This window comes from Chinchilla lanigera, unplaced genomic scaffold (assembly GCF_000276665.1).
Source record: "Chinchilla lanigera isolate Chin_1 unplaced genomic scaffold, ChiLan1.0 scaffold00021, whole genome shotgun sequence".
NCBI classification, from domain to species: Eukaryota; Metazoa; Chordata; class Mammalia; order Rodentia; family Chinchillidae; genus Chinchilla; species Chinchilla lanigera.
The window spans coordinates 21,132,098-21,159,226 of NW_004955422.1; the positions used below are offsets into that span (position 1 = coordinate 21,132,098).

A 27,129-nucleotide genomic window follows, 5' to 3' on the forward strand; every position below is an offset into this window, starting at 1 on the left:
CCTTCCTTCCTTCCTTCCTTCCTTCCTTCCTTTCAGATAGGGTCCTGCTATGTAGTCCAGGCTGGCCTCAAACTCATGGTGATCCTCCTGCCTCAGTCTCCTAATTACTGAGATTATGGCCATATGCCGCCATCCCCAGAGGAACCACCCAATCTCTTGGGACTTGAAATGCTCAGTCCTTCTCTTACCCTCATTATGCCTCTTCGAGGTTGCAAGATGTTTCCCACAGCAGGGATATGGCCAAGATGAAGAGAGCCCGTGGGGAGGAAGCAGAGAACTAGAGACTAGAAAAATGAGTCTCACAGATAATGCTTCTAGGGGCAAGGCCCAGAGAAGGCAACTTCCTCCCCTGCTGAAGAGCTGCTATCATGCAAAGAATTTCCCTTCTATAGTTCCCACCAGGCCTATTCATTCCAGCCCCTTATCTCACCAACAGGGTGGCAGGCCAAGGCTTACCTGCCCTTCCGGGCCAAAGAAACAGGATCCGAGTAAAGCCCTACTTGCCTCTCCACCTCCAACCTCCCTGCTCAGTGGGATGTGTAATCTCAGATTCCCAAATCTGGGAATTATACCCTAGGCAGGCCCCCAAGGCCTAAGAGGGTCTGTTGAAAGAAGCCCCATGGCTCTCAAGCAGGCTTCAGAAAGAACAACAGGTCGCCTTGAAGGCAGAATTTGGAACCCAATGGTAGACTCAGGTGGTTATTAGGCAGGTCTGTTTTAAAGTAGGGCCAAAACAGCTCCGAGGCTGCAATCAACAGGAGAGAAGCCAGGGCATGGAAGGTAAAAGAGAAACAGAGTTGTAAATCCACTGGGACTGCAAGGGCCCTTCCGCCTAGAATCTCAGAACCTGGCCTAGGCGTGTTTGCCAGCCTTGCCCGGAAGACAGCCTCCACCCCAAGACGCCTGCTGCTGACTCAGGTAGGCAGGGCCCCCTGCCCTAATGCTGGAGGCTCTTACAGTTCTTCCCTGGAGAAACCGTGCTCTGAGGCTCTGCATGCAGGGCTGGCCTCAAGTGTTCCCTGGTTTGCTCAGGACTCAGAAGGGGCCAGGCTGGGAGGGGCAGTAAGTAGGCACTCCCTGGCCAGAGGGAGAGTGAAGAAGAGCGTCCCTTGGGCACTTGCCCCAGGCGCTGGCCCCAGACCCCAGCCTAGCCCTCACTGTAGCACTCCAGGATCTTCTTGGCTCACAGCCCGCCTCCATGGCCTCCGACAGCCCTGGGAGACTCAGACAAGCTTCTTTCTTGGTACGTTCCTGTATTCCTTTCCTAGCTAATGCCTTCTTGACACCTGGATACCCTTCCTTGTGTTTCGCCACCCCACCGCTAATGTCGAGTTGCTCCACTTAGCAATCTTGAAAGAATGGTAGAATCTGTGTTTCAAGTGGGAAAAGAAAAGAGGACCAGAAAAGTGCTCCGTCCCAGGGGTAAAACAAGGGAACACATACCCGGCTGGAGAAAGGGACAGAGACTACCAGCGACTTCCATTCAGCAGAGCCCACGGCAGAACCTGTTAGGCAGTTGAGGGCAAAGTACAGAGGCCGGGAAGGGAAGAGCCAGGCCCAGGGCGGGGGCTGCCGGCTCAGCCAGCCACCCTTACTCAGCCAGCACAGGCGACACCTTCCACCACCTCCTCAGTGAAAAGAAGTGAAGCAGCCAGGCTGAGCAGTTCTTGCCTGGGAACCTGGACTGTGTCGCAACCGAAACCACCACTAGCTGAGAGACTGGGTTTGGCAAGGAAAGCAACAGGGACAAAGCCCGCAGCTTCTCAAGGGCCAGAGCCTGGCATTCAGGAAGGGCGTGCAGTTCCAGGACAGTACACAAGGAGCAAGGTGGGAGAAGGGGCAGGAAGGGAGGCCGAGAAAGAGGAGGGTTTGGATCAACTTCCTTCTTCACTCCTCCTCCCTCCCCGGAAGTGGGCTGCTCCACCCTCCCTTAGGTGCTCTGCTGCTTAACAGCTGGAGAGGGTGAGGAAGAGCCTAACTCCAGTCAGGGCTGTCATAAAGCCCTATCTCGCCCAGAGCAGGTGCAACCTGGGTAGGAGATCGTTTAACAAGGCCTCAAACCTGACCAGGAGGACTATACGTGACTCAGATGTGCTGACCTGCAGAGAGGGAGGCAGTCCTAGCAAGGACCAGCAAACCTCCCTCAGGACCCATGCAAAGAGGGTGTAAGCAGGAACCAGAAAGCCCATAGTGGTAAATGGACCTCTTCTTTACTGAAATAACAATGTTTAGCCAGGTGTGGTAGCACACACCTGTAATCCCAGCACTTGGGAGACTGAGGCGGGAGGATCGTTGCAAGTTTGAGACCAGCATGGGCTACAAAGTGAGCACAAGGCCAGCCTGAACCACATAGCGAGACCCTGTCTCAAAAAAAAAAAAGTTGGGGGAGGGTGGTGGCTGGGGATTTAGCTCAGTGGCAAAGTGCCTGTCTGGCAAGTGCAAGGTCGTGAGTTCAATTCCTGGTACCGGAAGAAAAGCAAAAAAAAAAAAAAAAAAGAAAGAAAGAAAGACCAAAAAAAATAGCAGTGCTTAATCATAGAAAAACACACATTCTGCTAGATACCAAACACTGGACATAATTTCAGAGGGCTCAGAGATCCTGTACAGCCCTGTGAAAGCCTATGAGTTAAGATTAAGAGCCTCTATCACTGCAGAGAATTAAGGTTTAATCCTAGATCATGCTAAAGGATGGGAACAATCTAAATGGCCTAGGTCTTTTCCAGCCCTGCTTCCGGAAGACTATCCTTAGGTTTCCATTCACTTCCAAGTCCCCCACCTCACCTATAAAACATGCTTCCTCTAGGAATCCAAGCTTCCTCATGGGTCTCTTCTTCAAAGCCCTCATGGCATGGGCATGTGGTAACTGTGGGGCAAGTCAGCTCTCTCACCAAGGGAAGACTCAGCTTCCAGGCCACTGGATCACTGACTGGTCTGTGTCCTGCTTGCACTCTCTGGATTCGAGACACTATTCTCTCTAGTACTCTAGGCAAGGCTCTAGCCACTCTGTAAACTCCCTTCCCAGGAAGCTGTCTCTTGTGCCCTGCCAGCACCTAGACACACACCCCTGGGCAATCATGCTACTCAAAGGTGGCCCAGAAATGCCTACCATCCACATGGGCACTGGTCAACAGAACCAACCCAATCCTACCGCATGTCCAGCACTGACACCTCATGTCCTCCTTACACAGGCCTACTGAATAGGCAGTGTACCCGTTTTCCATCAAGAAACTGACCCTCAAAAGTTACAAGATGTTCCCAGGGCTCTGTGGCCTCTTGGAGCAAGATGTGGGCTGGAGCCCAGGACATTTGCACAAACTTCAGCACCTACTACCATTAGTCATTCTTTTCCCTAAGTTTCTCTTATTTCCCCCCAAAAGCAGCAAACCTTGGCTCCTCCTCCACAGCCTAGTACAGGGCGTGGGGTGGGGGTGGGGTTGCAGACAGAAGGCTCAGAAAAGGTGCTTGGGACAACAAAAAGGACACGTTCCACTGAGGCTGCTTTCGGGGCCCACCCAAGTTGTCCCACAGCAATCCCTCTTCCCCCACCACTCTCCAAGAGCCCCTAAATCAGTTTATTCTGGATTCTGATATCAGACTTTCTTGGTATCACCTGCCCCTCCACTAACTGGTAGACTGAGAAGGTAGGATTGAACAGCTTTGTTTTCCAGTGCCTGAAGTTCTGCAATGTGACAAATGGATTGTTTCCTCAGTCCCACGTGTGGGAGACAGTTTTGTAAACTGAGGAAGTATCAAGTACTGAACGAAGAGAGGCTAGGGAGAGGTGGGGTAGGATTCAGATGAAAAGGTGTATGCTGTGGTGAATCCTAATTTTTTTGGGGGGGGTACTAGTGATTGAACTCAGGGCCTTTATACTAAGCCACGTCCCTGGCCCTTTTTAAATTTTTTCTGATTTTTTTACTATTGATTTTTTTTTATAATTTACTTTGATAGGGGGTCTCACTAGGTTGCTCAATTGCCCAGTCTGGACCTGAATGAGTGATTCTCCTGCTTCCGCCTCCCGGGAGGCTGCGATGATAGCCCTACAGTTGTTTAATCCATTCTCTTTCACTATATCCAAGAGCCTTCCTGGATCCTGTGATCCTGAGCAACTGTCACTCTCAACTGCCAGGAGACAACCAGAGGAGCATTCTGTGGAGGAGAGAATTTGAAAAACTGTGGTCAGCATTTAGCAGTAAGATGCTCCCCAAATTAACTGCGATGGCTACACCTGGAAAACACCCACATTCCCTTAATATCCAGTTGTGGCAGCAGCTGGGGATGAGTAAGGCTTCCAAGGGCTGCTTCCTTTTTCTAGCCTGGGTAGGTTCCTCCTGGACTAACGGCATCAGCAGAGCCCGCAATTTAAGCCAACACAAGGTGCTTAACTTTCCTTTAGCCCTCTTGGCTGCCACTCTTACCCCAAGACAGGAAGACCACTGATACAAGCTGGCTAAGAAGAGAGTCTGCAGGCCTGAAAGCCCCACAGTGAATCCAGAGCCTGCCTGGGAAGGGGAGGCTAGGACTGACAAGGAGCGAGAGATGAGAACAGAACTTTCTACCTCACCCACTTCATGCCTTGGAACCATGGATTCTACTGAGCACCCATGGCTCCACAGGCTTCCAGCACTACTTTGTCCCTGAGAATCTGCTCACTACAGTCTGCTGTCCCTCCCCAACTACTACTGCTCCCAGAAGTCTTCACACCAAGTACCTGCCTCTGCAGCAGTCAGGGCTAGTTGCAAAGTTCAGTGAGATCTGGCACCTGCCTTCTAGAATTTATTTATTTATTTATTTGGGGTTTTTTTTTCCGGTACCAGGAATAGAACTCACGACCTTGCACTTGCCAGGCAGGCGCTGTGCCGCTGAGCTAAATCCCCAGCCCCTGCCTTCTAGAATTTAGAAGAGGGGAACTGCAGAGAGGTATCTATAGGCTACCTGCCTACTATAGGAGTGCACGCAGAACTCTGGAGGCAAATAGCCCTGCCAGAGTTCCACCTTTGATTCTTATTTGTTGTATAAACCTGAGCAAGATTACCTGAATTTGCAACATGAGGATACTAGCTGTACCCATTCCACAGGATTACAGTATTAAATAAGAACATCTATGTATTTACAAAGTAGCTGGTGCTCAGTAACGTTCTAATAATGTTTTCTATTATCTTTTTTCACTTTGTTTCTTTTTTTTTTTTTTCCACTTTGTTTCTTATCTCAAAGGTTTTTCTGCTCCCTGAAGAGAGCTATAAACTCTTCAGACTTTCACTGTAATACAAGTATAGTTAAACTGATTCCTACCTCCCTGGTATTCCTTCTATAACAAGGAAAAGACAAATCCTCCCATGGGTGGGCTGTTAGGCAAAAAGGACCTTTTTTCCTATTGTGAAGCCATCCTGCCAAGAGGCACATCTGAGTAAACTGCCCACACTTCTGCCCTCTGCATAGCCCAAAGGAAGATGAGAGATCTCACCAGTGCCCTTCCCTTCCTTGTTAGTTCCTTAACTCCTTCCTCCCAGAAAAGGTCTAAGAAACAGCCAACATACCAGTACCACATGGTGCCACGGGCTGGGGGAAGCGCACAGTGCCAGCCTTGCACTTGATTTGGCTCCTCCCGTACCAGTGGGTTACTGTAACCATGGAGACCAGCAAGTTCCTCCATAGCACAGGAGAGCCAGCATGCCAGCAGCCCAGGGCTCTGGGGGATGGGTTGGTGGGGGTAGGCAGAAGGCAGCCTGCAGCACAAAGGTTTGGCTCACTTCACAAGGGATTATGGGGAGTGGAAGGATACCAACTGGTGCAGCTGAGGTGCTCGGACCTCCTCCTAACCTCACTTCACCTCGTTTTCTTTGCTTAGCAGTTTGTTTTTGGCGTATTCTCAAGGCTCTGGGCTTCCACACACAATTCCACTGCTGTGTACTGAGAAGCTGCATGCGGCATGGTGGGGAAAGCACCACTGTGGAGTCAGATCTGTGGTAGGATCCTGGCTCCTCTGCTCTGGCTGCCACATAAGGAAAGATACTCAAATGTACGTGCATGCACGTGCACACACACATGGGTGTAAACACACACACACACACACACACACACACACACACACAAAGGGAAGTGCTCCATCTAGCATATAATGTCTTCTTCTAAGTGATCCAGGTAAGCAAATCCTCCTCTCTCTTGTTCATCCCAACTTCAGACACCTTCTTAGCCAAAAGCAGTAAGTCCTTTCTCTGGACTATCACAGCATACTTCCTGCATAATTCATTTTTCTTTTTTTTTTCTTGGATGTTTTGAGACAAGGTCTCACTATGCAATTCAGGCTGGCCTTGAGCTCACTTTGTAGCCTAGGCTGGCCTCAAACTCAGAACAGTCCTGCCTCAGCCTCCAGAGTGCTGAGATCACAAGCGTACAAAAACATGCCCAGCTCCATTTTTTTCTTCTGTCCCTACATCTTAATTCCCTCAAGCTGAGAGAATCAGTGACAGTATCCTGCTCACCTTAACGCCTACCCCTGGCATCCATGTCAAAGTGTACTTGTGGAACAGAAGAGGTACAACTTGTTGACCCCTTAAAAGTTGCCCTCCCTTGGCTCCCAGGAGAGAAGGGCAATGGAAAAAATATCAATACTTCTTGCTATAAGCCCCACTTTCTCTCTTTCAAAGCATTTACTGCCCTTGAAGTTGGCTTGTTACTGTCTGTCAAAGGGAGGAAACTTGGTCTGACTTTACTCATGGCTCAGTAAATGCCTAACACAGTATTTAATTGAAGTACTCAAGGATAAATCTGAATGAACAAATGAATAAGAAAATGTGTTGAGGTGTTTTCATGATGGTCTGTAGAACCCACGAACAATATAATCTACATCCCTGTACTTAGTAGACAGCACTTAAGTGGATAATGGGCCCTATGATCCCTTCACCTAAGGATCTATGGAAGGTGGTCACTGAGGGGCACTGTAGAGACTCAGAATACAGGCATCCTCAGGGACGGGCAGGACCCACCCCATCTGCTCCCCAACTCCCCTTCAATCAAACCAAAGCCTCTTCCTTTCTCAGAAGGGGAAACCTCTCCTCTCATGACAACAGGCCCTCCCACTCAAGATATTTCTGCTCTCTGCCTCTCTACCTTCAATCCCTCTATTGCACTACATTGTGAGAATGCAATCCAACCAGAAGCTACTGACTGGGAAGTGACAATGACTCTTAATGAGGGTCAATCTATGGAGATATTTATTTACCATCTACCACACTAAAAACTCTGCTTTAGTATTTCCTGCTTGAATCTATGTGCTGATTGTAAGCTCCTGTCAACCAGAGTGCCAAAATACTAATATACCTGCCTCCTTGTCCTGTTGCACAAAGCAGCATTCCCACCCTGCCCCCACCTCCCCAAACTGCCTCCTGCTACAGCAAAGAGAAAGAACTAAAAACGGCAGCTGGGGAGCTCAGTTGACTCACCCAGCATAATCATCTCCTCCCAGAATCTCCCATCTTCTCCTAGGGTTTTTGCCAACACAAAGTGAAAAAGCACGAGATCTTAAAAAAAAAAAAAAAATCTCTCTCAGCATTTATGCAAAAGCCTTTCTACCTGGATGCCGTTTTACCCCTTTGCTCCTGCCTTGCCTGATATGGTTCCTTACATTGCCTTTCTGCTCAGTGGAGCCAGCCATAGGGAAGGTAACAGGCCTCCCGGCTCCTGTCCAATTCAGGCAGCCGCTGGAAGGTGCTGAACAAGACATGTGCCTCTTTCTACTGTATCTTCCCCTGGGAGAGGAAAAACTGCCTCCTATTCCTCCAGATTCAAAAGGAGTTGAGAAGGAAGAAATGTCAGAAAAAAACACATCAGAGCAAAGTTTCCTGCACCAGAAGTCACCATGGGCAGAGGTCAGAGGACAGGCAGAAGAAAAAAAAAAGAAGTAATAGAAGCACCACCATCCTGGCCTCACAAACATCCCATCTAGCCAGGCTTTCAGCCGGAAAGGGAAACCTAGGCACACCTGCTTCAGAGCCATCACAGGAGAGCACAGCCCTCCAGCAACTGCCCTGGATAGAAAAAGGCAATTCCATCTTTTTTTTTTTTGGCATCTACAATAACTCATTTGTGTGCTAGATGGTAACAGGCCTACGAATTAAAGACAACACCATAGTAAGCACAAGCAAATCTGCTACACTGTAGTCCTCAAGAAACCTCCAAGTTACCAAAGTTCCATTCTAGGGGCTGGGGGCATAGCTCATGGTATAGAACTTGCCTTAGCACAAGTAGGCCATAGGTTCTATCTCCAGCACAGCAAAAGCCAAACACTTACCTTCTGAAGGAACTGTTTCTCCATCAAAACATGTTATCAATGGTGGCTGTGTGCTCAGGCTAGCCTATGAAGGCCCCCACTGGATATGAAGTAGCATATGAACTATACTTAAAAATTAAGCTCTAGCCCAAGACAAGAAAATGAATTCAGAGTTCCAACTTGGGACCTGAGAACAAATCTCTGCTCTCCAAGAACCACAGGCAGCAGACGCTGGAACTCCCAAACCTCTAAACTCTGGGTGAGGACTCAAATAAGGGGGCTTTCACAGCATTTGTGACAGCTGATGCTTTAAGCTGGGTAGCAGAGACCAGAGGGAGGTGAGGAATGGAGGACATTGAGCTGAAAGAATTTAATCCTGCTTATACTGCCTTCCAGAAGAGAAGGGCTAGCTAATGAAAGAAGACCAGGGAGGAAAATTTCCAGCAGAGACAAAAAGGAGGCTGTGACAGTGTCCTGCTTCATCAGGGGCTGACAGTCTTTCGAAATGGCTCTCCTACTGCCAGCCAAGTGAAGCAGGGGTTATGCCTCTGATCTACCTTTCTGGGCTCGCTGCAGCCCTGCAGCCTCAACCTGGGGCTGAAGGCAGACACTGCCGGATCCTGTTACTAAGTAGCCATGGCTCTGGCAGGCACCTGGCTTGCCTGACACATGGTAGAGGGCCCAAGCTTCTCAGTCAGATCCAGTATGTTGGCTTATGGGTCTAGGCTCAAGGTGCTCCTGAAAGCAAATGTTTGCGTCTTCAGCCTAAAAACAGTATGACAAACCAGATGACAGCCACCTACCATTACACAGATCTCCTTCTTTTCTTCCTTTCTTTCTCTCTCCTCTCTCTCTTTTGAGACAGGGTATCGTTGTGTAGTTCAGGCTGTCCTTGAGCTCACTATGTAGCCCATGCTGGTCTCAAACTTGCAGTGATTCTCCTGCCTCAGCCTCTCAAGTGCTGGGATTATAGGGGTGCACCATCATGCCTGGCTGCACAAAGTCTTCTTAAAATCACTTTTTATTGTTAATTCACCTTTTCAGAGCCCCAAGCCGAGACTCTGACTGAACTGGGACCCAAAAGAAGAGAATGGTTCAGTGAAGGGCCAGCTTAGCCCTGGCCAGAGGAGCTGGCAGGCCTGGGCACTGGGCTTTCTCTCTGACACCTATGACAGGAACACAAAGGCAGTGCTCTTCCATACAGATTAGCTCAAGCGCTAGCGGAAGCCCTCAGGAACGAGAACTACCAATTAACAGGTAGTGTTGGGAGGAAGGGGGCCATTTTTGGGCTTTGTTAGATGTACTGTCACACAGACTGTGGGTGAGAGAATGCTAGTTATTTTGAAGGAGACAGGGAGACAAATCTGTAGCTCCTCACCTCTGATCTCTTAGAGGGAAGGGAATAGAGAGCTACAAGAAGAATATGGATTCTCCCACCCCTACCCCAACAAATCCTACACGGTAGCTCTAATTGGTGATAGACACAGTGGCTTAAACACAGTTCTGAAAAAAACCCCACTGTAGGTTTCCAGCCATAAGGTTTTTTTTTTTTTTTTTTTTTTTGAGACAGGTTCTCACTATGTAGCCCAGGCTGAACTCAAACTGGCAGTGATCCTCCCGCCTCAGCCTCCCGAGTGCTGAGATTACAGGCCTTCACGATGCCCAGCTAAGGCCCAAATATCTTTATCTAATGTTCACCAGAAGTGCTCTGTATCTCCAAATGGTCCAGGAGCCAGAAGAGCTCAGTAGTCAAAGGATAAGATGTGGACTTGGGTTTTCTGGGTTTTTTTTTTGAGACCGGGTCTTGCTATGTAGTTCAGACTAGCCTTGAACTCACTATGTAGCCCAGGCTAGCCTTGATTTTGTGGTGATCTCCTGCCTCAGCCTCCCAAGTGCTAGGATTACAGGTGTGCATCACCACACCCAGCTCGGACTTGGGTCTTTTACAAAGCCACAAAAGGATCCAAGAGAACTCAACTATTTTATCCTTTCCATAAAAGGCTGTTCTGCTCTCTGATAAAAAGCACTAGCTCAGTAAGGTGGCACATGCCTGTAATCCTAGCACTCAGGAGGGTGAGGCAGGAGGAACTTCACCAGCTGGAGGCCAACCTGGGCTACATAATGAGTTCAAGGCCAGCTTGAACTAAATTATGCAGGAGACCTTGTCTCAAAAAACCCCAACAAAACAAAACAAAACAAAACAACCATTAAATTTGATTCAGTTCTTGTCCAATTCGGTTTGCAATTAGAATCATGGAAAGAATTAAGTTTATGAACCGAGGTACCACTATATACACATCCCACTCTAGGAAAATCCAGAATATACCACAGCTCTTGAGGCATAAAGTACTACTAATCTTACTAGAACTTTCTAGATATATAGTCCTGGAAGTTTTGCAAATCAGCAGTCACAGTGGGAAATGTGCCTAATACTCCAGACATACACATATGCAGTATGGCCAGAGCAAATATGTCCTTATATACTTACTACTAACACTCAGGCTGGCTGTCCCTTCCGCTATGAACGAACCCTGTCTGGAGGGTGGTGAAAGCTCAGCCGCACTTCCAGCTCGAGTGTCCTTCCTTGGGGGCCAAAAAACTTTCTGTACCAGCCAGGCTCCCATCACCAACTATCCGTCACACAACATAAAAGGGTCACTATTTGGGAAGATGAGATTTGGAGGGCTGGGATTTGAACCCCATGAACTAGTAGGCATCTGTTTCAGGCAGTTTCCTAAAGCAGGCCCATGTCCTGGGCCCCTGCAGATAGGATCTGAGAACAGTACAAATAAATGACAACAAAACTAGGAACTAGGGGTAATAAAGACAAGAAGAAAGGAAACTATCATGTCCTCATAGGTGAGAACCCTGCTCAATGGGCACTGACCGCTCCCCCTGCCGCCAGTCTTCATACAAGCCCATTACTTTTCTTGGCAGACTCAGGCCTCTTCCTGGCCTCTCTCCCTTGTCAAGGGATTGTGGCATCTTAATGCCAATGCTGGTCACCCCATGAAGAGATAACCAAGGTCATGTAAGCTGGGGCTACATGTTCTGCTGCACTTGTTTATAGGCAAGAGGATTAAAACAACCTGTCAAGGGAGTGGGGAGAAGGGTGTGCACAGGGTAAGCACTGGGAACACAGAATAGAGGCCTCCTGCCAAGAAATCTTTTGCTCAAATATAAAGCAGAAATCTCTCTCACCATACGCCAAATCAGTTGCCTATGCCAAATGCCACTTACAACCAAGTGACCTTGAGGCATTGCTTAATTTTTCCACTGCTCTTTAAATGAAAGGTTAATGTTTGGAGTTTTTTGGGGGAGGGGTGGGAAAAAATTGGGCAACATAGGGATCCTAAAGAAATCAAATTGAATAACCAACCAAAGCCCTCCACTCCCCCAAGAAAAAAATATGGGTATAAGGTTTAAAAATGAGAAGGCATTTCCCGTTTTCCCTTTTTTTTCTTTTTTACAATGCTAGAGTATGAACCCAAGGACTCACCCATGCTACACAAAATTCTACCACTGAGCTATACCTCCACAGAGGATGTTTTAAGTGTTCATTTGGATAAAGAAAGCGTTCATTTCTCAGATAACTAAACTTCCAACCAGAAGTAAATTACCCTAACAAAACTTCCTGTGACCATTTCTTGCCCTAACCAATATCAGAACTGAGAAGAAAAACAAACATCTTTAGGTCTAACTCCAGGCCAGAGGGAGTCACGGAAGAGGGAGTGTGGAGACCAGATCAGGGTCATCCTCCTTACTCCTGGACAGCCTGACTGCAGTCAGTAGCCACAACACACAGGAATAAGAGAGAAAGGTGCCAAGCACCTGAGTCTTGCTCCAAGCAGTCATGGTTGTAGAAGCTACATAATGATGGGGGCTGGAGATTTAGCTCAGTGGCAAAGCGCCTGCCTGGCAAGCGCAAGGTCGTGAGTTCGATTCCTGGTACTGGAAGAAAAACAAACAAAAAAAAGAAGCTACATAATCATGCTATAGAACTGGCTTCTGATTCTCCTGAAATTAGATTCTTTCTCCCCTTCTCTTCCACAAAACCACTTGTCACAGCTCCTAAGCAACTAATCCTTCCCTTATTTCAGCAAGCTCAACCACTACCACTGGTCCCTGCCTTTGACACTCAGGGCTTATAGCAAGATGATATTCCCATTTGGGCTTGCAGAAGAGGTTGGCAAAAGGTTAAGGGTGGTGGCACCCCTCCTCTCGCTGCCAGATGGGGAACAGAACAACTGCTGGCAACCTATGCTCCCTTTCTAACACCTCCTTTCCAGCAAAGAAGTAGCAATGCCTTTCCTAGCCTCTCATCCATAGTACCGTTGAGGTAAGGAAGGTACATATCCATGTTAAGAACACCAAATGTGGTTAAGTTAGGAATGAAAGGACCCAGCTTACAAATTACAGAACCTGGCTTAGGAGGAAAAAGGGATACTGTACGGCAAGTGATTCCAGGAATAAACTCCGCACACCACTCACCCAGCTCTCCTGAAGAGCAGGGATATGTAGAAATGCCTTCCATTTCCCAACATATTAGTGAAGGGGGTAACCTTAGGCAGATCTGGCATTCAGCTGGCTGGCTCACTATCTCCTCTAAGGAGCCCTGGTCCCCACTAAACCAGAACGAGCCCACATCTGCCACAGAGCGCAGGCCTGAGTGGGTAATATGCTCCACAGTTCACATACTCACATGTCCATTAACCTTCCTCTAGCTCACTGCTGTCATGCAGAGAAAGCAGGCAGGCTGTGTCCCTGCTTACTCAAAGCAGAGTGAGCTGGTCACTCCAGTTTGCCTTGCAACATGGGCGTGGGGAGAGGAAGAGGCAGGGAGATCATGATTCTCTACTTTCACTCCCCACCCCTAAACCAGGGAGCAAAGCAGCTGCGTTCCTGCTGTAGGAGTTCCTATCTCTGGCCACTACAGAATCAACCAGATGCGTAAGAACTCTGGGGCTGCTGGCCCCACCTGTAATACCAGCACTGTGGGATGCTGTGACAGGAGAATCATAAGTTCAACCCCAGCCCTGGCACGTTAGCAACCTAGTAAAGCCCTGTCTTAAAAAAAAAAAAAAGAAAATACAGTTGAGGCTGTAGCTCAGTGCAAAGGCCATGGGCTCAATATCTAGTACTAAAAAAAAGAAGAAAAAAAGAACTCTAGGGAACTTGCACATCAAACAAGCTGATGACACGGGGAACCAACCAAGGCAGAAGTAGGTTGGTCTCCTGCCAAGAACTTTGAATGGTACTCTTATCACAACTAGAACATAACAGGAGGTAGGCAGGTATATGGTTTCTGGGAAAAACAGAAAGAGCAAGACTAAAGCCAGTCTAGCACGGAACACACTCACCCCTGGAGGGACAGCCTATGGAGTCAATGAAATGATTCCCATGAAGTACTGCCCCCCCCACCTTGTCATCCTCCAACCTTAGGTCAATTTCACATGCTTTGCTACTGTGCCCTGGCAGCTGCAGTATGGAGCAGTCATTCTGACAATCTTGGCAGTTAAGGTCTGCCACTTTGAACACTTGTGCCACTCACTGCCAAAGACTGGACAGCAGGAGGACTCTCACTGGGTGTGTTGTGCAATCCTGTCTGTGGCCAAGAGTAGAGCAGAAGCCGCAGCCTCCCACAGTGGGGGAAGGCACCTCCCTTGCCAGCACAGAGCCCAAGGCAGCCACAGAGAGGTGCTGTTTAGTGACAAAACTGTCAGAAGTTGCAGGAGGGATGGCATCTCAGTATTTCCTCTTTCCACCAACTGCTACCACTGGCCTTCACAGGCTGCTCTGAAGAAGCCTGCAGAACTTCTGGTGGCAGCAGTGGTCTGTGAATCACTCCCCCATGAAGAAAGGGAAGAAATTAATCCTCGCCCGTAGGCCTAATGCAGCCTAGTATCCCCAGCCATTCCTGCTGCAAAGCTAACACCACACAACCCTGCCAGGAATGAAACCTTGGCTAGCCTACTCTCTTCCCACACCTGCCTAAAGAAAAACGTGTGTCTTATTCTACAACATGGCCCAGGGCAGTGTGGAGAAGAAGCACCAAATGTCCTCTACACAGAGTATCCAGTCCTGGGAACACGATGCAATGGTTTTACACAGAATGCATGCCTTTAAAAAATCTTTCTTGCCACACACATAATTTACACGTGTATATAGCTGTGTGTACACTCATCCATCTACATGTATGCCCAGACTAGACCTACAAGGTTTGCGGATTGTTTCTACAACTTCACTGTGAACTGGCTTGCTCCCCTTCACTGCCTACAGATGGCCTCCAGCCACCTGTCTTCAAACATACGAAGTTCTCTCAGACCTCCAGGCCTTTGCTGTAGTCTACCACCACTCGGTACGCTTTCTTTCCATCCAACTCCCATTCCTCTTCCTGGTACTCACTATAGACACCACTTCCTCTGGGAAACTCTCTTGGCTCCATTCATCCAGCCCACTTTAGGGGTCCCTGGCATGTCTCTCCATGCACTCTCCCACATACCCTAGGATCAGCTGCCGCTCACTGGCTGGTTTCCTTCGGATGACTGTACTATTCACTGCTGTGTGAGACTGAGAGCAGCCTCAGAGAAGTCTCCAAGAGTCAGTTACTTATGGGTCCTCAGTGCTCAGGCACAGTGCCTAGCATCTGGCAGGCACTGCAAAAACACTTTCCCTAAGTCTTTGTGAAGCCATAAAGTCAGGATATTCCTGCTCTGACCACAGTGACTCCTTACCCAACAACCTTTAACCTTGGCCAGGGCTAGAATCCTAGTGCCCATGCATTTATTTGTGTTTTAAGACAGGGCCTCATATAATTCAGGCTGGTCTGGAACTATTGTAGCCCCTGCCTCAGCCCCTGCCTCAGCCTCTCACATGGTAGGATCGTAAGAGGGCGCTACCTCGTCTGGCTTGCCCACTGTTTTAAATCCATCCCCTAGAGCCTTCTGGCACCTTGATGAATGCAGTCTCTGGATTTCAGAGCTGATTTCCCGTGTGTGGAGCTGGGACCTGTTGCCCCTCCAATCTTGCCTCCTGTCATGAGGTAGTCCCCACACAGGCCTTCTAAGCAGCAAAACTCCTTCTGAAGTAGGGACAATGGGTGAATATGCCAAGGGCCCCAAGGGAGAGCTATTCTAGACTCAGATCTGCCCAAACAAGTTATGTAATCTTGAGCAAGTTATTCACCCTCTTGGGACCTGTGTTTCCACACTTGTAGAATGCAGGGCCTGAGAAGAGCTCTGAGGGTCTGTCCTACGTGGATGTGAGAGTTCTCAGTATATCTGTGCTTACAAGGCTTCCAGCTCTGCTGTCCTTGAAACCACAGCAGGAAGTGAACTCGGGCTGCAGGTCCTGAAGACCACTTCCTGACCTTACTTTATGTCAGTTCAATCTGACTAAAATTCTGGCTGCACATACGAACATCACTTTGGACACCAGCTCATTCATATACTAGAAATCCTCTTCTGCCTAGGGCTGAAAAAGTGTAAAGTAACCTGGGTAACAACTCTAGAAATTAAGGTAATAAACAGCAGCACCCCTTAGAAACCTGACAACCTTGAACTTGGAGGTGCCTTAGAGAAGAATCCACTCTTTCCCTAGACTTTTTTTTTTGAAACAAGGTCTCACTATGCAGTTCAGGCTGACTGTGAACTTACTACATAGCCCAGGTTAGCCTACAACTCAAGGTGATCCTCCTGCCTCAGCCTCCGAAGTGCTGGGATTACAAGTGTGCACTACCACCCCCAGCTCCTTCCCTAGAAGTGATTTACTTCCATTTACAAGTTCTTCACCCCTTCTAACCTCTCCAAATACCAGAAATATGGCCACAAGGCACAAGGAAAAGCACCATGACACAGTCTCTTTCCTGGAGGCCTCAGGGCTCTGCAGCCTTCCTGCTGAACACCAGAGTAGGCATAGTCCCTGGTGGGGTGAGCAGCACACCTAGTGCCTAACACCTGTCCCCACCCGCATGATTCCCACAGCACCTGAGCTCCTCTGGGCCTCCTGGGTGGGAAGCTGCCTGCCTGCCCTGAGTAGGTAATCTGTGAGGAGAAATGATTTGGCAAAGCCCAGCAAGCAGCAGTTTCAGTCTCCCTGAGGGGTGGGGTGGAGGGGGGAGGCCTAAGCAGACCAGTCTAACAGGTCCTCATTTCTACCACCCTACACAGCTGGTGCCTTCTTCATAAGTTCAAAACGACATACACAAATTGGATGGAGCTTTCATATCACAAGTCAATCAAGAAAAAAGGAAAAAAGTCACTTTTCGCACTCTCGTCCTACTCACAATAGTCCTAGAAAACCTGGCCCAGGACTTCCATTGCTCTTGGTTCATTCAGAAAAACAACTAGTCTACAGCCACACTGCTATGAATGTCCTAATCGCATCGGATCTTGGATGCTAAGCAGGGTTGGCCTGGTTAGTACTTGGATGGGAGAAAAGCAACTGATCTCTTTTGAGATGCTCAAAGAAAAATCTGGGTCCCCGCCATCACCAGGCGCTAAGTTGGTGTGAAATCAGTTCTTCCTGTGCCATGCTCCTGAGCTATTCTCCCCTATAAATAACTGCAGCCTTCTGACACAGAGCACATGATCTGTCGAACTCTGGACAAAATTCTTAATATTCCAAGTACCTGTTCACCCATCACAACGAGGGAAGGGTAATCCAAGTTAACCAGAAGCAAGAAGCAACGCCGTCGGCAGAAATCTGAATGTAAGTAGCAAGAACAGAACTAGGCAAAAACAGCATGGCTTGGCTTTCTGGAACTGGTCCCTAACAGGGATTCCTCAGTGATGCATTCTCTCCCTGTGGTTTCCTCTTTTGAGTTTTAAATCCAGCAACAGCATAAACCTTCTCTCTCATCCTCAAAAAGTAGTTTTGTTTTTGTGGTGTTAGGGATTGAACTCAGGAGCTTACACATAATAGGTATGTGCTCTACTGCTGAGCTACATCCCTAGCCAAATCCCCAGTTCTTTTTTCTAGTGATGACTATAGTACCAGATTAAGCTACTGATTAAGACTTGTGACTTAAGTGGCCAAAGATCTGAACAGAGACAGATGTCTGGTTTACAAACTAACATAGCCCATTTCTTTTTTTTATTTTACAAATAATTCCTTGAGAGCGACTGCGTCTAAAGTCCACCAATAGGATCTGAAGGGAGGAAGGGATAGAGAGAGAGACAAAACACAACCCAGCGCTGGGTGTGGTGGCACATGCCTGTAATTCTAGTACTGAGGAGGCTGAGGCAGGAGGATTGCCACAAGTTCCAGGCCAGCCTGGGCTACACAGTTCAAGACCAGCCTAAACTGCATAGCAAGACCCTATCTCAAAACAAATGAACAAACAAACAAAACCCACAACCCTGCCTTCAAAGGAACTGACAATTTATTATAAGAGAAGCACAAATAGCAATCTAACACAGAACCAAATCTAGGAATAAAAGGAGTGTAATCACCTCAATTTGTTAGTGGTCCGTAGTCTCCGTAATTGAGCAATGGACTAAGAGACTAGAAGAGCCCAGATCTCAGAAAAAGGACCATCAGTTCTACCAGGCTTTCAGTGAACAGGGTCATCTGTTCATTGTACTCATTGTACTGAGTGGACCATGGTGAGTTATGTGGCGCTGGAGTAAACTCAGGAAGACTCACTAAATCAATTCCTCAGCCTTCCTTGTCTTTCATTACCATCTGGAAATTAGAGCCAGGCCCAATATATAAGAAAAGATGGAAGCCAGGCGTGGTGGCACACGCTTGCAATCCCAGCACTCAGGAGGCTGAGGCAGGAGGATCGTTGTGAGCTCGAGGCCAGCATGGGCTACAAAGTGAGCTCAAGGCTAGCATGAACTGCAGAGCTAGACCCTGTCTCAAAAAGACCAAAAAAAAAAAAAAAAAAAAATATGGGGGCCAGGAATATAACTCAGTGGCACAGCGCCTGCCTAGCAAGCGTGAGGTTTTAAGCTCGATTCCTGGTACCAAAAAAACCCAAAACAAACCACAAGATGATAGAAGCAAAGCTAAAAATACACAATATCAAAGAAGTTGCTCAGGAAGCCGGGCGTGGTGGCACAGGCCTGTAATCCCAGCACTTGGGAAACTGAGGCAGGAGGATCATTGCAAGTTTGAGGCCAGCCTGGGCTACAAAGTGAGCTCAAGGCCAGCCTGAACTGCATAGTGAGACCCTATCTCAGAAAGACAAAAAAAAAAAAAAAAAAAAAAAAAACTTGCTCAGGACACTCAAATATGGAAATGAAGTCTGAAAAAGCACCTAGCAACAGGAACTGAAGCAGGTTATCCTGGCAAAGATTGGAAGGGATTCTTGAAATTCTATACCAGAACTTCCTATCTCAGTGATGGTGAACTTTTTAGAGCTTTCAACAATAACAAACCGTCAGCTGTAGCCCGTGTTCCACAGGTTCACCACCACTGTCCTATGTCAATGCTGGCTGTGACTAGGGGGTCATACTTACACAGGGTTTACCTTCTTCCCAGCTGTTGGGTGGTTATCAAGCCTGATCTCCTTCCTTCCTTAATTCCCATTCAACCAGTGGTAGAGCTCACTTTGTTATCAGCAGTAGTTAAGCTGTACCCCTATCCATCAAGCTTCTTGCCCTTTTACTGATCTTTAGGAAGGTAACAGGGAGAAATGAATATTCATTCCTCAAAATGCTTGGAAAATACTAACATTCTCCAGTCTATGCCATCTCAAAAAAGAAGTCAGGTGTGGATGTAGCTCAGTGGTAAGGCACTTGCCTACTGTGCTCAAAAACCTGGCTCAATCCCCAGTACCGCAGTGGATACATCAATCAAATAAATGAAGAGAACATGTTAAATTTTTTTTTTTTTTTTTAAGTCATTTAACTCAGAATAGAGTTCAGGGCCCAAGTCTTCCTTGGGGGAAAGAGACAATTCTGTGGCCTGTTCTCAGATCTTAAAAACAAGGAAAGTGTGAAAGGATGAGTTCAAATCACCACAAAAAACACCACCTCCTCGAGGCTGGGGATTTAGCTCAGCAGCACAGCGCCTGCCGGGCAAGCGCAAGGTTGTGACTTCGATCCCTGGTACTGGGAAAAAAAAAACAAAAAAAAACACTTCCTCAACAAACTAACTTAAAGTAGATGAGGAATGCGTTCATTTGAAACTTTTCCTTACAGCAGCCAGCCAATTAGCTGCACAAGACTCTTCTCTGGAATGGTTTATCATAAGGTAACATAAGGATGCTGAACATGAAGCTGGGAGGTCAGCATCTGAAATTTATTATTGAGAAAATCCTCATACTACAGTCATAATGAAGGTTTAACATCAGTGTTTGACATTTTGTCATTAAGGGATTGGTTTTAACAGTCTGGATTTGGCAGCCTGCCCTATGGCTGTTTCACAAGCAGTTTCTGTGGTTTCAAGAAGGCAGAGTGTTTGCTTTTTAAACACTATCTTAAAAATATATTTTAGAATAGGGTTCAACCATTCCAAGACAGAAGGAGAGAATGAAAACCAAACCAAATAAAGGAATCTGGTGCTGCCAAATGGAAAGGGGACACACCAGAGGGAATGCAGGGTAAAAGAGGCATTATTCACCACTTGTACCAAAAGGAAAGCCCGGACTGATCAGGAATTCTTTCTACCAAGTTAGAAGACGACTGGGGCTGGGAATACAGTTCAGTGGTAAAGCATGTGCTTACTAGCTTGTGCAAGACTCTGGGTTCAATCCCTAGTATATTACAAAAACGAAAGAAAAGAGGGAAGGGGAGGGGAGAGGGAGGGGAAGGGAGGAGGGAGGAGGGAAAGGGAAGAGGGAAAGTAAGGACACAGAAGTGGGCCACTAATGATGAGATTAATAAAAGGAATCTACGCAGATTACTTTTTAAAATCAAAAAGTAACCTTGCCTGGCCCAAATCTTTTTTTTTTTTCCTCCGGTATCAGGAATTGAACTCACAACCTTGTGCTTGCCAGGCAGGTGCTGTGCCGCTGAGCTAAATCCCCAGCCCCTCAAATCTATTTGTTAACCTAAAAAAAAAAAAATTCACCCTACAGTTCCACATCCATGCAAAAGACTATCCCCTAATCAATTAGTAACCACACCTCTCTGCCAGCATGCCACTGGTAATTAAGGCAGAGTACTTTCTCCCTGGGAATACGCGTACAGAAGGGCAGAGCCCCTATGGACCTAACCCATTATGACAGCCTTTTCATTAGCAAGGAATACACTGCCATGTGCTCTCAAAGAAGCAGTGGCTACTATCACTGAATAATACCTGTACTTTATCTCTGCTGTGAGAGGAAAATGTGTTGGAGATGGGACATGGGGAAGAAACACTTGTAAGAAGGCCCACATGGTGCCAGGCATGGTGATGCACACCTGCACTTGGGAGGCTGAGGCAAGAGGATCACCTCAAGTTTGAGGCCAGCCTGTGCTACACAGTGAATTCAGGGCCAGCCTGAACTGCATGGTGAGATAAGGGTTTTTTTTTCCTTGTCTTGGAAAAAAAAAAGTGGCCCAACTGCTATGCTCCTCAAAGTCCTTTGTGTGCACCTTTGAAATGGCACATAACTGTGGTCTCTGGGAAGTGAATCAGCTTTGGACATAAACACCAACAACTATACATCAAGCTTCTTCTATTTCTGTTGGGGCAGCAAGGGGGCAAGAGTGGCTAAAAGAATCAAGAGCACAGGGATCCAAATGAAGTGTGGATACAAAAAGATGCCCGATTTCATTAATGACTAAAGAAACAAATTTAACAACATGGAAACACTGTCATACTTTGTGGGAACAGAAATTGCTACTACCTAGTTGGAGGGGTGTTTGGTCATATCTATTAAAATTTGAAATATTCATCTAAAAAAAATTAAGGGCAGCAGCTCACTCCCTTTACCTCCACTCCATGCTGGCATCTTCAAAGAAAAGGCACCATTGCCAAGGTTAGAAAATCAAGTAAGTCCAAAGTGTACACTCAAGTTTAATTCTCCGGAGAGACACACGGCAACCACTCCCAATAAGGAACAATTGCATATGTCTAGGAGGTCCACATGTATAGCTACATGGTTAGCTTTAACAGAGGGACATGAACCAAGAACCAAAAGCAAGACCAAGCAAATGCAAACAGGAAGTAATGGTGTATTACACAAGCAATGGGCTAAAGACACAGCAAAGGAAGGCCAGAGTTCAGCTCCCAGGATTGAACTGGCAAGTCCCAAACGCACAGAGAGGCCTGGAACTACCAGGTACAATGTTCAGTGCTCTCAGCAGTCAAGACTAAGAGCAAACAGCACACAGAGGGTTGTAAAGAGAGAACTTGAGTTTATTTCAAAGAGACAAAATATATGCAGTGAAGATCTACACAGAAAAGCTTCTTTTTCTTTTCTGGGGATGGGAGTATGCTTACCAAAAAAAAAAAAAAAAAGAGTTCTAGGATCCCAACATTTCATGTGTGCACTGAACAGGAGAGGTGAATCCAGAAATTCAAACTTTCTTTCTGTAAGGTACTTGTTTGTTTTTTGAGACAGGGTTTCACTATGAAGTTCAAGCTGGCCTCAAACTCACAGCAATCCAGCCTTAGCCTCCCTAATGCTGGGATTACAGGTGTGTACCACCATGCCTAGAGGTTACTTACTTATTTGATACTAATTTTAGCTCTCAAAACTGGTTTTTCTGAAGGAGTTCTTGAAGTTTCAGAAGATGGGAAGATGCAAAGCAGCAAATCAAAAGCCAGAATTAAGTTTTTTTAGTTTCCTGTGGCTTGTATATGGAGTACTTAGATGACTGAGGTAAGCCAAGTCCAGGGAGCTACCTCCACACCACATCACCTCTGCCACTTTTCTAACAAGTCACATTGGACAGAAATAACTGAGGGCAGAAGAGACTCTAAATCCAATCTGGACCAGGTGTGGTGGTGCACCCCTGTAATTCCAGCACTCAGGAGGCTGAGGCAGGAGGATTGCTGCAAGTTCGAGACCAGCCTGGGCTACAAAGTGAGCTCAAGGGTAGTCTGAACTGCATAGTGAGACCCTGTCTCACAAAGACCAAAAAAAGGAAAGCCAATCTGGGGGGTATTTTTTTGCCTTACAATGATGGGAGTTTAGTCTAAGGGAACTAGAGATTGAGTATTCTTTATCCAAAATGCTTGGGACCAAGAAGTGCTATGGATTTTGTCAGATTTTGGAATATTTACAAATATATAATAAAATATCCTGAGGTGGAAACCAAAGTATAAACATGAATTAGAAACTCACCTATGAGTCATATAATCTTATATATATATATATATATATATATATATATATATATATATATATGTGTGTGTGTGTATATATATATATATATATATATATATATATATATATATATATATCCTGAAGATAATTTATGCACCATTTTTAATGTACCTGCACGCCATGGGGTCAGGCATGCATTTTCCACTTGTGGAGTCATGTTGGTGCCCAACATGTTCCAGATTTTGGGTTTATTACAGATTTTTGAATTAGGAAAGCTCAACCTGTACCACCTTCTGTGTGGACACAACTGAAGCAGGAGCAAAGGGCTCTCTACAGACAAGAAAGGCTATTCTAACAGCCATACTCACTCTAGGCCATGGGACCAGATCACAGAAAGCCTCTGTACCCTTAAGCCAGTAACTCAATGTTTCTGGGCCTCTCTGTGTTTCCTCATCTGTAAACTGTGGATAATAAACCCTACTAATGAGTTAGTGAGTGTCAAAGAGCTAAATAAGGGGCTAGGACAAAGTAAGTGCTCAATAAACAGGACCTATTGTGTCTGTAGCTAAAGATACAGTCTCAGCCTCAGTAGGGTACTCTCTATTCAAGTCCATTTCTTTCAGACCAAGTTTCCCAATGACTTGGAACACAGTTAAGCACTTACAGGGCCATCCAGGAGGCACCATTTACTGAGTTACTGCCTTACCTAGAAGAGGGAACACTTCTTTGAAAATGAAAAGTCTTTATCTTCTGTACGAACCAGTAGCTAAAGAGAAAAACATAGCATATCAAGTTTAATTCAGCAACTGAAATGAAAGCCATATGCGAGTCTGAAAAAAAAAAATGCTTTGTGTAAAGAGTAGAGAATAATGGGATTTGTCAAGTGACAAGAAATGGAGCTATCAATCTGAAAGTCTATTATGTAGACTCAAACTGATAAACTGACATGATTATTAAACTTTCTAGGAGGGGTAGTAGGGACTGAACCCAAGGCTTCACACTGAGCTATGTCCCCAGCCCTTATTTTCTGAGACAGGGTCTCATTAAGACACTAAATTCCCCAGGCTAGACTTGAACTTGTGATTCCCCTGCCTCAGTCTCCCAGCATACTGGGAAAGTAGGTCTAAACCTCCAAGCCCAGCTAAACACTTTTGTTTTTTTAAATCATTCCAATGAGATATGATTCTGAATAAATGACATGAGTTTGAAAGATCTGTTTAAAGCTGGTACAAGTGACTATCAGAAGAAGCTCAAGGTCTACTATTTGTGGTAGTGGCTTTTAAAAGTCAGAGGTGCTAAAGAAATTGGACAATAAAAAGTACAAAGGGATAATGTTGAGATTACAGGGTAGTTTAGAAACCATGTATCTACTACAACTTCACTTGCCTCTTAATGACTCATCAGCAAACGTACTTTGCTACAAACACATCAAATATGCCCACTTCTTTTCAGGCAAATAAAAGTGTACCTAGATAAAATGTGTGATCTGGCCGGGTGTGGTGGCACACGCTTATAATCCAGGCACTTGGGAGGCTGAGGCAGGAGGATCATTGCCAGTCTGAGACCAGCCTGGGCTACAAAGTGAGCTCACATTGAGACCTTGTCTCAAAAAGACAAAAAAAATAAATAAATAAATAAAGTGTGTGATTTGGCAGTCAGGTTTCATTAAAAAACAGAGAATGTGCTGGGATAGAGTACTGGACAGAGGATGGGGGAGTGGAAAGGTAGGGATTGGGGTAGGAGGAGGACAGGACACATGGACCAGACCAGAATCTAAAAAGACTAAAGTACAAAAGAAGAAAGAATAAAGTATAGGCTCTGCAGCCACCCAGGGACTGGTAGCTTACCTACCACCTCTAACTTTTTGTAGGTACCAAGGTTCTTCAAAGACAGAAGCTGTGCAAGTTTGCAGTTTTCAAATTTGGAACTCGCCAATAGCAAACATATAATAAAATTTCAAAAAAGTCTCTAATGCTGTAACTCAAGTAAGTCAAATGATCTTTGTAATGGATTTTTGAAAACAAAAGCAATGGTATACTCTCAAAAGGAGGAAATAAGCCAAGTTTGTTCAAAGTCTCCTGGGTCACTGAGAACCAGCTTCCTCAGGTACAATGACTGCAAACTAAGCTAGCCAAGGGCCACCCTGAGGCTGGGTCAGTACTCTGGGTATTGCACAACAGAGGCTCATTATGACATCAAAGCAAGTCACTAGCCAATCAGTAACAGTGCTGATCAACCAGCTATGTACCTACAAAACTGCTTCTCACACTTCTGTCTGGAAACCCTCTATATTCTGTTTATTTTTTTCACCTTCCCCTTTATATTCTCTTCTATTAACGATGTTGGACAGTTTTGTCCATGTAGGTTTACAGCTATTCACATTTACTGTATTAAAAACTCAGAAATCATTTAACTATTAAAAATTTCGCCAAATCAACAAAAATTACGTATTTTTATGAAAAATATCTTTTTCAACATACAGTGTTACCATGGTTCACAAACACTTTTGTTTGCAAACAATTTGGCTCGTGAAGAGAAGCATTTGGCAAGATTTTATCTATGTCTGTGAACTCTCCATCAAGTGATGAACACAGCTGCAGCCATCTTTTCCACAACTGTGGACCCAATGAAGTTTGTGAACTGAGTTGCCACTGTACTGACCAAATGCACGTGACTAAACAGGTAGGGAATTGTGAATGGAAGTTTCTTACACGTTATCAAGTACCCAGCCCATGAAAATTAAGGACAATCAACCCAAATTTTTTCCACAACCATGATTTTTATAATTTGCTTTATTTTTTGAGACAGGGTCTTGCTATGCAGCCCAGGCCAGTCAAACTCACTATGGTAGCCCAAGCTGGCCTCAAACTCACTGTGATCCTCCTGCCTCAGCCTCCTGAGTAGTCCTTGCTTTTTTTCCCCCCAGGTAGTGTTCACTATGTAATTTGGGCTGGTTTTGTACTCTCTATGTAGCGCACGATAGCCTTGAATTTGCAACAATCTTCCTGCCTCAGCCTCTTCAATGCTAGAATTAAAGGCAGGCACTATCACACCTGGCACATGGTTTTTGAAACATTTCACATTCTTAACAAGCCCTGAGTTTCCCTAACTGGGTGTGGTGGCACACTCCTGCAATCCCAGCACTCAAGGGGCTAAGGCAGGAGGATTGCTGCGAGTTTGAGACCAGCCCAGGCTATAAAGTGAGTTTAAGGCCAGCCTGAACTGCATAGTGAAACCCTCTCTCACAAAGACCAAAAAAAAAAAAAAAAGCACTGAGTTTCCCCAAGTTTACATGGATTATATCCGCAAGCAATAATTAGACATTGGAAATGAAAACTTCCGCCTGCCTGAAAAATTTAAACATACATCAATTCATCTAAAAAACCAACTGTAAAAGGTATGTTTTCCAAACTATGACTAAATATATACCAAAGGAAACCTATCTATTGAACTGATTTTTTTGTTTTTTGTTCTGTAACAAGGGCTCTTTAAGAAGTCAGCAAAAAATAAAAAAAAAAAATAAAAAGGAAGTCAACAAATAACCAATTAGCCAACACCCAACTAACTCAGGTTTTGTCTACAACAGTGGCTTTCTCACTTTTTGATCTTTAGAATTCTTTCTATGCTTGAATAGAAACTGAAACTGGTTTTTGATTTTTTTGAGACAAGAGTCTACCTACGTTGTCCTGGCTGGTCTCAAACTCCTGTGCTCAAGAAATTCTCCCAGCTCAACTCTGTCTCCCCAGTGCTGGTATTATATGTGCATTCCACTGCACCAAGTGAAACTGATCGTTTAAAAAACATTAATTCATTTAAAATAATAGCAGCTTGGTGTGGTGGGCCATGCCTGTAATCCCAGCACTTGGGAGGCTGAAGCAAGAGGACTACCTCAAGTTCAAGCCCAGCCTGGGCTACACAGTGAGTTCAAGGCCAGTCTGAACTACATAGCAAGACCCTGACTCAAAAAAAACCCCCAAACAACAACAAAATAATAATTAATAATAATAATAAACCCACTACATGTTTACACAAACAATTATATTTTCCAAACAAACTGAAATTTGATTGGCTGGGGATATAGCTCAGTGGCACAGCACCTGCCTGGCAAGTGTGAGGTTCTGAGTTCAATTTCCGGTACCCCACCCCCCCAGAAAGACCAGGGCTATAGCTCAGGGCACAGCGCCTACCTGGTAAAGCACAAGAGTGTGAGTTTGATTCCTGGTACTAAGGAAGGGAGGAAGGGAGGAAGGGACAAAGGAACAAAGGAACAAAGGAATGAAGGAAAGAGGAAATTGGATGACAAGAATTGCACTGTTTTATATTCTTACTAATGTTAATGGCTGGCTGATGGAAAACAAATATCATCTGATTCTGCATTCAATGTGTTTCAATATATTGTTTTCGTTGAAGTATATAAATACCACCTGATCTCACACAGACACGCAGTTGCAAAATGGAGTTTAACAGCACTCCAGACAGCAAGAATTCTGTACTTTGATACTAGACTAAAACTTAATAAATAAATAAAACTTACCACTGGGTTGTTTTTTTTTTTTTTTTTTGTACCAGGAATCAAACTCAGGACTTTGTGCTTGCCAGGCAGGTGCTTATGCTGCTGAGCTATATCCCCAGCCTTCATCAGTGGTTTTTAAAGGTT

The 27,129-nt window shown here is 45.8% G+C and overlaps 1 protein-coding gene across 7 annotated transcripts in view; it reads right to left on the bottom strand.

Moving 5' to 3' along the window:
- Mark2 (MAP/microtubule affinity-regulating kinase 2) overlaps positions 1–27,129 on the bottom strand; it is a 64,345-nt gene that overhangs the window by 19,936 nt on the left and 17,280 nt on the right. The window contains exons 1-2 of one of the 7 annotated variants that reach the window (XM_005384661.2): positions 24,320–24,583; positions 23,179–23,238 (exon numbers count right to left, since the gene is read on the bottom strand). The exons of 5 other annotated variants lie outside the window; for them this stretch is intronic. The gene's annotated coding sequence lies outside the window, so the exon portion shown is untranslated. Of the gene's footprint in view, positions 1–1,443; positions 1,605–23,178; positions 23,239–24,319; positions 24,584–27,129 lie in introns of those variants that run through there. One more of the 7 variants, XM_005384668.2, reaches the window with a different exon arrangement.